Below are 12,296 nucleotides of genomic sequence, written 5' to 3'. Positions count from 1 at the left end.
AATAAATAAAAACTGTTATTAATTGTAATTTTAATGTGCCGTGTAGATTTTCACGATCGTCTGAAATGGGTCCAACTGTTAGCAAACTACAATATTTGTATGGATATTTTGGTAGCCACAGTTCCCACCGAAGACGCAACAGCCCGATAACTAGAAAGTAGTTTCAGCAATGAGATTTGTGATAAGATTGCGCACATTCTGCGTTCTATTTTATTGAAGTTTTATACATTGAAACATTGCGTAATCAAAAGTGATGCCGACGCTTGTAAAAAGTGGAAACATTACAAATAACGCCTTTCTATAATGCTTAAATAGTGCGAAAAATTTAACGTTTCAGGAAAAAAAAAATAGAAAATTTTGACATCGACTTTTAAATAAACATTACTGAGTGATCTTATTTGCATACAATAAAAAACAATAGCCTAAAAAATACCATCGTCATAATTTCCTTATCCACAACCAATTGACGGGCGCTTCGTTGACGCACCAACCGCAATGTTTATCGATCATCTTATTAATTAGTGAAGACATCAATTAGTCGAGACTGATAAGTATAAAACTATTAAATTGATATACACCTTTGTTATGGCGTCTGATAGACAGATTTATTTTGCAAATTTTTCAACCGTCAGACTACACCAATTCAGAAAAGAGTATGTGGGAATCGATATGTTTAAAAAAAAAATATATATATATTTGCGTTCTTATGATTTACCCAAATATTTCATTTTGAGGGCCATTTTCACAGGGGCGAACTGTGTATAAAAGCGATTATGCGCAGCTTACCATTATATTTGACTGACCATAATAATGTTTTACGGTAACTTTATTAACAGAAAAACAAATAGATAATTACTATTTATTTTAAATCATTTCCATCGTTTGTATTTTTATCCTAATATAAATATAAATATTAATAAAGCGCGCCCAGCGCCTGCGGTGAGCCAAGAAACTAGCCGATTATTCCAGCTTATTTTTTCATACAAATAAGTATACTGTATTTTGAATGTCTTGACCCTAGTGCGGGTTTTTTCTGCTAGATTAAACTTGCAGATTACACAAATTATTAGAAGATTCTTGATTTGGAAAAGTCATTTTTTCTTAAGGGCTATTTTTCTTTGAGATGGTACTTTTGACATAAGACGATAATTACTTTTGTGCGTCATTTTCCAGGACATATGCGCTCGACGCGGCCGTTTTTAGCACCATTAATTTCTAGAACAATTTGGCCAGTTGACATTTCAATTGAATACCTAATATCGACTGAATTCAAAGTGCTACTTTTTATTTATTTTTAAATTAGTTTTTTATTAAAGGAATGGATAATATATGTATATAATATATCAGGAAGTTACGTCGCTTAAGTTGACTTAATGGATGAGAGTTGTTGTATCACACAGAACCACAGAAAAATATCAATTTATAGTACATATTACTTACATTATATTATGTACCTTCTATGTAGGTACATATATATGATATTTTTTTATAGCTTACCTGTAAATAAAATCACCATTCGCCACTGATTTTCAACGAGTTGTAAATAACTCACTTTTAGAAAACATTAATCAAGTTGGGATTCTAACCACGAACCTTTGAGCCGTGAGTCCGAGGCACTAGCCACGGAACCACAACCCGATTCGTTTTCTATTGTCAGTTTTTAGAGCAAAAACTAATGCGGCGACAAAATCAAAATTACTTACATTAGTCGAATGCTGTAAAAATCACTGAGACTTTTTTATTTTGCTTATGTACACTTAAATAATGCCCACTGTTAACATAATATTTTTGCCAAAAACTGTTAAAATTTTTCAAACACATTTAATTATGTACTAACCTACTTTTATGGAGTATTTTATCTTTACTAAAATCACATTTGAAAAGAAATATTCATGTTAACCCTCCCAGGAATCGAACCCTGGACCTCAAGCAGAGAAGGCAAACGGGCCAACCACTACACTACGAGGTGGAATTTTCTCCACTCGATTTTTCTATTTAGGATTTTTACCTGAGAGCAGCCATCGAATCGAAAGCACTCGTCCAGGATTCTGGTTTAATTTCACACTCAGAACTGTTTTCAATCCGCCCGAACGGACAATGGGCCTAAAGATTCCTGTAATTACGGGGTTTCTCTGTTGAATGTTTAATGTAATTAGGTTAAAATATTGTGGTCTATCAAGTTAACTATGCTTTGATAATACTTGCAGTACGCGTATTACGCGGTTATCTATACTGGGATACAGAACACAAACCTATATAACATTTTGATTTAATAACTAAAAATTTTGTAGTTTTGAGTTATATCATTCATTATGTTAAAATAACACTCCTTTTCATATCCGCAAACGTATAACTCGTAAAAATTATTGGTTTTCTCTTGTTAGACAGATGTTTTCATTTGGACATAAATAATCTTAACAATCTCTCAGCTCCATAACTAATTAAAACGTTGTGATAATTTGCATAACAACTTTAATCCTAAAACAAGTTACCATTGTGTGTATATTTCACATAAATATTATAGAGGTATACTTCGCGTAATGTGATCTAAATAGTTATTTGTTACAAATAGTTTTTATGCCTTAAAAGATAAATCGCGGTAGTCACATTTGTGGGGTTCTTAGTTCATGATTGGTGACACACACGTGCTAAATAATTTCATGACTCATGACTTACGACAGAGTCATGACTCTAAAAATCAAGTTAGCGTTTTCTATTGAATTTTATTCATTACATTCTACGAAACACGGGATCAACTTCCGGCAGTTCATTAACATCGTCCTTATCATGGCGATTTGAAGAACAAAGAAACGTGGCGTATAAAAAGACCACAGAGCACAGTCAGCTCCAGTCAGCCCGAACAGTCTAGTAAAGTTCAGCCAGTCCAGTACAGTAAAGTTTAGTTAGTCAGTCAACCAGTCTAATAAAGTTCAGTCAGTTAATCAGTAAGTTCGGGTGAAGTAAGTCAACACCTTATCGCCGCAACCTTCGCGCGATATCATTTAATTTATTATTTATTTGGCATATAATAAATACGCATTAAACAGAAACCTCGTATCTTCTGTTAATCTCTAACTAGGGTAGGAGCTCTAACCCTCAACCATTTAACCATAGTACATATTGAACGAAATGTTCAGGAAACGAGGTTTTGTGACTGTGCGATTTCCAAAACACCATAATTTTTTAACCAAATATGATAATATAAACTTATTAGTGAAATAAATTACGAGTGATATTTTAATCCACAAATTTGGAATATTCAGTGACCGGTTTCATTGCTTGTGACATCTTCGAGAATGGTATATTTATTAAGGAATTCAATGTATTTATACAAAGACTGAGTAAATTTAAATTAAGTAATTTTTGTCTTAAGGATCATTAGAAAAGTGTTTTAGTTAACTTCATTAGTTAACCTAAAACACTTTTTTAATGATCCTTAAGACAAAAATTATTTAATTTAATTTACTCTGTTTTGTATAAATACATTGAATTCCTTAATAAATATACCATTCTCGAAGATGTCGCAAAAACGATGAAACCAGTCACTAGATATTCCAAATTTGTGGATTAAAGTATCACTTGTCATTAATTTCTATAGTAAATTACAATGAACTTCCATTAAGAATTTTCACTTACAAACTTAAATGTTTTTCTATAAAGAACTTTTACTGTAAAATATCTATTTATTTTTTGACAATAATAGTTAATATTAAAAGAGTTTATCTGGGACTACTGATGTTTTGTGCATTAAAACAAATTATACTTCAGATTTTGCTTTCAAATAAAAATGCATTTTAATAATGAAAGTAGACTTTGGTTTTATTTACCCACAAATAGCTTATTGCGATAATTTCTGCATTTTTAACTTCGAAACGGCAAAAAGTTGGTTCCCATGTTTTATCGTTTAAGGTACGGAATTTAGACGTGTCAAAACTTTAGGCAGCTATTTATCAAAACAAGTCATTTCTCGTTATCTCTGCATGGGACTGAGTAATCGATTTGTTAATTGGGTTGGGTTGTTGTTTTGTAGTTAAGCTGCAGATTTCCAGATCTGAGGTTTACGGTTCGAATAAAAAAATAGCTTCAGCCATTTACTTCACTAAAGTAAATATAAATAAATTTAGGTAGAAATGAAGAGCTGTGTTCGTCAAAACGAGGCAGTAAGCTAGCGCGCACGCGTGAGTTAGGTATTTTTCACGATGCACAAAATCACGATAAAGTTTTTTCTAATTATATCATCTTTAGTAGGTATTAAAGAAATTTTTTAAAATAATGTTTTCTTTATTTTTCTGTCTGTTTTTTCCTAAATAAATACAACAAAAGGACAAAAAACAAATTGATATTTTATTTTTTTGTAAACTTTAATATTGTTTTTTTTTCTCTTGTTTGATAGAAGAAAGAAGGGAGGACTGATAGCTCCGTATTACTCCGTATGGATCCGCCAGTGAAAGGATTTTTAAGTCCGAGTAAACAAAAAACAATTCAACAATGTTTGATTATGTCCAAATGCTTGCAGACTGGCTGGATTTCGTCCCTAGGGAGTTGTTCATATTTAAATTTATTTCAACAGAGAGGGAAAAGTTTTTGAGAAGGGAATATGGAAGTTTGAATGTTACACAGTGTGTAAAGTGGCCACTTAAACCAGCCAATGACAGGTCATAAGCCCTGTAAATGCCTAGACTTCCATATTCCCTTCTCAAAAATTTTTCCCTCTCTGTTGAAATAAATTTAAAAAAACAATTCTTTTATTTTTTATTATTTCATTATTATTGTAATATTTTATTTATTTTTTACGTGTTGAATAATGCGGAGTGGCTATTTCAATGTACGCCTTTTTTCTTCTTTTTTTGACATTGTATTTAGTAATGTATAGAAAACTATAATTGGCCTTTAATTTTGGTTTATTTATAAATATTTATTTTTTTGTTGTAATGGCTGTTGTTTTCTTTTAATAAATAAAATAAATAAATAATTCATGGCTTCGTCACAGTACACTGCTAATATCTCGCGTGAACGCAAACAGAAAGAGGTGTCAAAAACGCTCACTTTCGTCTGCTTGACACTCCATTTTGAAGGCTTGTAATCAAATAAAATAATATATGTAACGTAGAAGCGAACAAAATATTAAATATAATCTCTATCATTTTGTTTTACGTTTGGTGCTTATTTTCAAATTTCTAAAATAACGGATACAGCTGATATTAACGCTCAATATACAAGTATATTATATGATATTGGATTTATTAACAGAAGCACAGCTGACTTCAAAAATATCAATACCCTTAAAACTCTCTTTTGTTCCCTAGTTCGCCCACACCTAGAGTATTCCTTTGTTATCTGATCTCCATATTATGATGTTCACATCAAGAATATTGAATCAGTTCAACATCGATTTTTAAGAAAGATAGGCTGAAGGTTGGGCTTATCCAGAGACCTATATTCGTATAATGAATTAAAAACTACCTTGACTATATCTTCTCTTCAAGACCGTCAAAATAAATCTTACCTTATAGTCCTATTTAAAATTCTCAACTCACTCTTTGATGCGCCTGAACTACTGAGCTCAATAAAATTAAATATTCCAACTAGAAACCTCAGACAAAACTTACTCTTTCATACCTATATCCATAGAACTAACTATGGTTTTCATTCCCCTATACCCAGAATTCTTAGGTCTGCCAACAAACATACCAGTCTTGATCTCTTTGATAACAAGTTGTCTTCTTTCAAACGATCACTGAATCAAATTCAATTATAAACACCTCTCTCCCGCTTCCACTCCCACAAAGTCTACTATAAACCACTGAGTCTTTCTTATTTTGTTATAATAATTTTCTATGTGTAAATGTGTCCATAAAAATGCCCATTGGGCGTATATATAAATAAATAAATAAATAAATTTATGTCATTAAAAATATTATTATTCGTATACAACAAAAAGGTACAAACTCAGTTTTGAAACAGGAAAGGAATTCATGATTAAGTAAAGTTCTGTCACCAAAGTGCTAAATTACGCAAAAAACACCGAGACATTTAAAAAAATCTCCCTGGTAATTGAACCCGGAACCCATGTGCGCTAAGCAAGCGTATAATAACAATATGTATTAAATGTCGACAAAAATGTGCTAATCACTACGACAAGTACACCACTAGGCAAATATTATAGGATATATGTAAGCACCTACCTACACACACAAACAAAAACATGCTTCTTTGACATGTTTTAAAAGGGTATAAAATTATAAACATAGTGAATAAACGGACAAAATGACATAGAGTTTTTATTTTGATTATTATGTTTTTTATTAAAAAAGCTAAAGAAGTAGTATTTTTAAACAAACATATTATCAACATATGGTATGTTTTCTAAAAAATATAAAAAAAATAATGGAATTACAAATTATAAATATATCGTCGGGATCGTAGAACAACGGCGAGTGTGCGAAAAATGTAACATTGACGTCTTTTTATATTTGATGTTGAAAAAGTTATATGATATTAAATAAATGATTTTTTTTTCAGATGTGAAAAAAAATTATGTACAACTAAGTATCGAATGGTATACTTTTGTATTTATCAAGTTGTGATATAAAGTGTCCGCATTTAAATTTATTTCAACAGAGAGGGAAAACATTTTTGAGACGGGAATATGGAAGTCTAGGCATTTACAGGGCTTATGATCTGTCGTTGGCTGGTTTGAGTGGCCACTTTATACACTGTGTAACATTTACCATTTTACCCATGTTTGAACATCCACATTTCCCCACAACTCTCTAGGGAGGAAATTCAGCCAGTCTGCAAGCATTTGGACATACTCAAACATTTTTAGTGTCCGCTCTCACGCAAAGTTGAAAAAAATCACATGCGTCGTTGTTCTACGATCCCAACTATGGTTGAGAGATGTGATCTCCATTTTTGAGAGATTAACCAAACACCATTTTGTCCTTTCAGCATGGGTAAAACGATATACGAATTGCCGACATAATGACATACATTATAGGAACTGACAATTAGACGCAGAATTCACTGATAATAAATAACTTTGTCTTCTTAGAGATGTCAGCATAGGATTTAAGAGCTCTACGAGAATATTTCATGCATCTTAAACAGTTCTCACCAGGCTTAAAGCACTAAAAAAGATCGTTGCAATTGAAGCACGGACAATTTTCACCTTCTTCCTGCGTGTACGCTACAAAATCTTCATCTATTTTTATTGTTTGTTTTTACTTCCTCTATGTATGTATGTACTTTTGTCCATTGTACTAGTGTGCCATTTTGTACGTATGTAAACCTAAAAAAATGGGACAAAAAACAAAATAAAAAATCAAATAATTGTGCAAAAAAATGACTGTAAAACGCTGAAGTATAATAGAATAGAGATGATGCTTCCTAAAACGAAAGGTTCAAATTAATTGTCGCACCATGCTGCATCAATATTGTACGCAACAACAACACAAACACAAAACGAGTAGTCAATAAAATAGACTAACCCTCAATGACAGTATTCTGCAAATTCAAAGCTTTATGCGCCTTTTTACATGTATAATATGTATATAAATGGTGCATAATACATAATACATGTGGTCATGTGAAAAGTCGGAATAATCGACGTGCGTGCATGAGAAGATGTATGAATGTGAAGGAAGCAAAGGAAGTGTGCCGGGACAGAGTGGTGTGGCGTTCTATCCTCTCTGCCTACCCCTCCGGGGAAATGGCGTGATGGTTAGTTAGTTAGTTAGTTTGTTAATACATAATATTATAATGTTATCATATATAAACGACCAAATAAGGATATATCGATTGACTTAAACGTAAAAATGTAAAAACATAGAAGACTCACCAAAAAAAAAAAACTGTGGTAAATAAAATAAAAATTACCAACAGAAACATGCACATTCTTACTGTACGGACACAAATAAACATAATGCGCCATTATTTTAGTAGGTTAGTAAGTATTGTTGAGGTCGCGTGATACAATAAAGAAATAAATTGCGATATGTCATTTTACCCACGTATGCCACTTTGTCCGTAATTTCTCTACATGTAAAGCTAGTCTTATTTTGGTCTATAGAAAAGATAACGATCTCTACGGAGAACATTTTTTTTAAAATAAAAAAACGCGCTGTAGCTAGGTTAAATATCCTGTTCGGCTGTATACGGAGTTCGATATTTTTGTTCTTTAGTATAATACCTTCAATACCAGATCGGGACTAGATATGTACAATCGGACAATCGAGACAACCAAATCAAGGACTTTTACTGTACAATGAACTCCGAAGAATTCACAACAGTACGCAACCAAACTCTGTTTGAAATATTATGTAAATGATTAGTTGAATACAATATACGTGAATAATATTACATAAGAATATACAAATTAATATCTATGTGGAACAAGTTAGATAAAGCCCGTATTATAAGGATCTAAAAACTCGACAGAAAACAATCACTTTTAACTGTGAGTCACAAAAAAACATGAAATATATTTTTGATGCTTATAAAAAAAGGCGTCAGAATAAAATGAAAAAACCTTTTTTTTTAAAGAAAAGAAATATTTTCGTTCTTATGAATTACCCAAATATTTAATTTTGAGGGCCATTTTCAACGAGTTGTAAAGAATTCACTATTATAAAATGGGAATCAAGTTGGGGTAGAGTTGGATTCGAACCACGGACCTTTGGTCCGTGAGTCCAAGACACTAGCCACAGGACCACAACCCGAAGTATATAGTAGTACCAGAGTTTTGTGAATAGTGACATATAATAAATACACGGGTTACTCTTATACAAGCAATATCTAATAGGAACTTGGATAAGTTCTCGTGGTTTGCCGACAGATGGTGTTATCTTAGCTTTTTTACATAGATAATACTACAGCTAACTCTATCGTGAAGCTCTTGGGCTTAAAATGATAGTATATAATATGTATTTCCAAACATATTTTTCAGAGCGTTAAACAATTCGAATTTCCTGCCAAAAATACAGTATTTGCGGGGAATTTCACTGCATTACTTTTTTAAAAAATTGCAGTTGAAGAACATAAAATTCTTGGAGAGACTTGCAGTGACCATACTCTGTCGGAAACAGGATGCGGAGCTGGGTTTCGACGCTTTCAAAATAATGATTTTGATGTTGAAGATAAACGATCTGGCGCACTAAAAAAGTTTGAAGACGAAGTTTAAAAGCATTACTCGATAAAAACCCACATAAGAAATAAAATTGCGCAATCCTTACACTCCAAAATATCTTGCTGAGCATTTCATTTACCTTTCTGATCATGGTCTTTCACTTCGCTCTTGTCAGGAGAGAAGACTTTCCATTCCTCGACATAGCGCATTATTTTTCGGCATTTCATTTTCCGTTCAAGGTGCTAGATTTTGGAATGAGCTTCCTCTTCATTAAAAAAATACGCCTCTAGCCACCTTCAAGAAACCACTGAAACATTACTGTTTATCCTCAGAATCCCAAACTCTTGGTTTTTCTTTCTCTCTCCTTTCAAACTCATTCTTTTATTCCACATTCCTCATCCTTTTACTGTACTTAATTTACCATTTACTAACATACTGTAGTTTTTTAAAGTTAATATGTGCAAGCCTTATCTCCCAATTAAAAAACAGCAGTGATTTTGTTTTTTTTTGTATGTATGAATCTTTTTGATGGATATTTTCGTTTTTTAGTAGACATTTTTGACCAACTTTTTCTTTAACCAGTCTGTTTTTTAGTTGGCTAGAAGATTTTGTTTTTAGCGATAAGTCTTCAATAAATAAGTTTGAAATAAATAAATTGAACTTGCAAAATCACTAAAAGTTGATCACACAACAGTTGCCAAATGTTTCAAAGAATGAGCATATTCAAAAGCAAGCCAATTGGGTGCCGTGCGAATTGAAGCCGAGATACGTCGAACAAAAAACCATTGTTGCTGATAAAGATTTGCTGATGATGATGGTACTGATATCATCAATTACATTATTTCTCGTATTTCAACCTGGAAAATAATATTCATTCTGACATTTACTGTAAAATGACGGTAATAATTATTTTAATCTGCATTTGATGAATGTTTATGATGATTTGATGCAATTTTATGATTACCACCCGCGAACTGTCTTATGTAATAAAATGTAATGTGTTCAAAGAAAGAAGATAACGCAGTCGATTACACATTGTTAAAACAAATATTATGTTTGGTATTAAGATAATATCATTTTAAGCAGATTAATTTTAGATGAACTTGACACAATGATAATAAAAGAACTGTTTATTTGTCGAGGAAGAACTTTCGATTGGTAATAACTACGGTTGTTATTTATTTATTTATTTGACAATTGTAGTCTGTATTACTTTACGGTCTGTTTAACCTATCACGTAATGCAGACGGTAGACATAATTTAGAGATTAATGAATATAAAGCAGATAGCTGCTAAACTACCGATATATACAAAAAAAAGATCCATATTATCCGCAGAAGCCGTATTCAGCAACCGAATTGCACAATTAATGAGCGAATTCTGACTTGCATTTGTACGGCTTCTGGGTGTGTAAAACAGTGAATGAGATATCGCTCTAGTATAATTATCGGGAACATACAAACTGATCTCTTTCAGAATATTTGGATTAAATATACCACCAGAAATCAGCTTCAATAAGCTTTTCTATAAATGTTTCCCAAGAAAAATTTGACGACGAGATTCGAGGGTTTTGTAATCCAGCATTCCTGCTAGAAATGGTGATGGATACAAAAATGGATAATTATTATTTTCTTTAAGAAATAAATATCGCAAAAATCGCCTTTGAACCTTCTTTATTTCAAGGACGTGGTTTGATTCAGAACGGTGCCAAATGAAGGGACAGTATTCTAGTATGCTGCGGACTAGTGTATTATAATATAATGTGCGAATTGCAGTAGTATTATTGAAATATCTAGAGTTTCGAAGTACAAATTCAAGTATTTTACTAGATTTATCTACAGTACTAGTAATATGAGACTTAAACGTGAAATAATCAGTGGTTCTATCCCACTGAATTCCTCTTGGGTATGCTTTGAACCAACAGTTGGCAACTTAGAAGGAATGGGTTCACACTGACCTATTTTTTCAGCCTGTTAAGAGGTTACAGCTATTTGAGAGAACATCCATTTTTTTATGGTTATCTCCGACAGCGTCAGCTTACCGTTCGACTTCCAGAACTAACCAGCCTCTGGTTATGCCGATTGGAAGAGCAGCTAGGCAGCTGAACATTATTACTTTGGAGATAGACATCTTTCACATCAGTGAAACTATGTTTAAGAGGTAAATAATTTTCCTATTGGAGAGTATTATGCCTTAATAAGGTCGAACCTTTGCTCAAGGGTTCCTGGTTAAATGTGTTGTCCCAATATAACGGCTTAAATATTTTATTGTTTTTGTTATGTTATTTCGGTCAAATAAATTAATTTAAATTGAAAAAAAACGCCTCGTCTCGTATCAAATTTATGACGGTTTTCATACATCTGTGGTCTGCAACAATCATCATTATTCCCTTTTCCGTACCCATTAGTGCATAAGGCACTGTATTAGTAAACCAAATGCAGCATAGTTCGATCATCTGATACATGGAAGTGGAAGACTTACGTTCCAGGCTCAAGTCTGGGAACAGCAGTTCAAAAAACCTTAAATATCAATATTTCACCATCACTCTGCCAGGAATCGAGCCCAAGTCGTTAAGAATAGTATGCAAGCACGTCAACCATTACACAACGAAGCGAATTTATCTCCGTTCGATTTCCTTATTAAGGATTTTTACCGGAGAGCAGCCATTGAGTCGAAAACATTCGTTGAAATTTCTACTATTTTACACACATAACAGTATTCTTCATCAGCCGGGACACAGAAAATGCTCTGCAACAATACTCAAATCAATAATAGAACGCTTTATACTCTAACAACGATTAACAATTATGATTATGATTGATATTGATTATGCTTATGATTGAATTCTAAAACTAAAAATCATTAATATTTAAATATTGAATTTAAGTTGTTACTTAGGTACTTGTTTATGGTTAATTCCAAAACATAAATAGAATCATTTTCAAATAAAGAATTCTTTTTGTATACGTCAAACTCGGCTCCTCTCACCAACAGAGACGCACTTTATTCATGAACGCGATTTTCAAAAATGTATTGAATGTTAGTTAATATTATTTTAGTATTACCAAAACGCCAGTAAAATATATAAGTGGGAAGAAATTATAAGGAATGTAAGAAGAGAATCTGATTAGGATCCATAAAAACCTAAGGTTGTTCGTAAACATTCAAA

General features: G+C 32.3%; 1 protein-coding gene across 2 annotated transcripts in view; it reads left to right on the top strand.

Moving 5' to 3' along the window:
- Positions 1-12,296, top strand: part of LOC148279563 (carbonic anhydrase 7-like) — a 144,803-nt gene that overhangs the window by 50,682 nt on the left and 81,825 nt on the right. Inside the window, exon 1 of one of the 2 annotated variants that reach the window (XM_088229738.1) lies at positions 2,869-2,960. The exons of the other annotated variant lie outside the window; for it this stretch is intronic. The gene's annotated coding sequence lies outside the window, so the exon portion shown is untranslated. Of the gene's footprint in view, positions 1-2,868; positions 2,961-12,296 lie in introns of those variants that run through there. 2 annotated transcript variants of the gene reach the window in all.

The sequence above is a fragment of the Micrasema longulum genome, unplaced genomic scaffold (assembly GCF_059751315.1).
Source record: "Micrasema longulum isolate JH-2025_06_02 unplaced genomic scaffold, ASM5975131v1 h1tg000701l, whole genome shotgun sequence".
NCBI classification, from domain to species: Eukaryota; Metazoa; Arthropoda; class Insecta; order Trichoptera; family Brachycentridae; genus Micrasema; species Micrasema longulum.
Note: the sequence above shows the minus strand (reverse complement) of the source record. Positions and strands in the feature narration are given on the sequence as shown.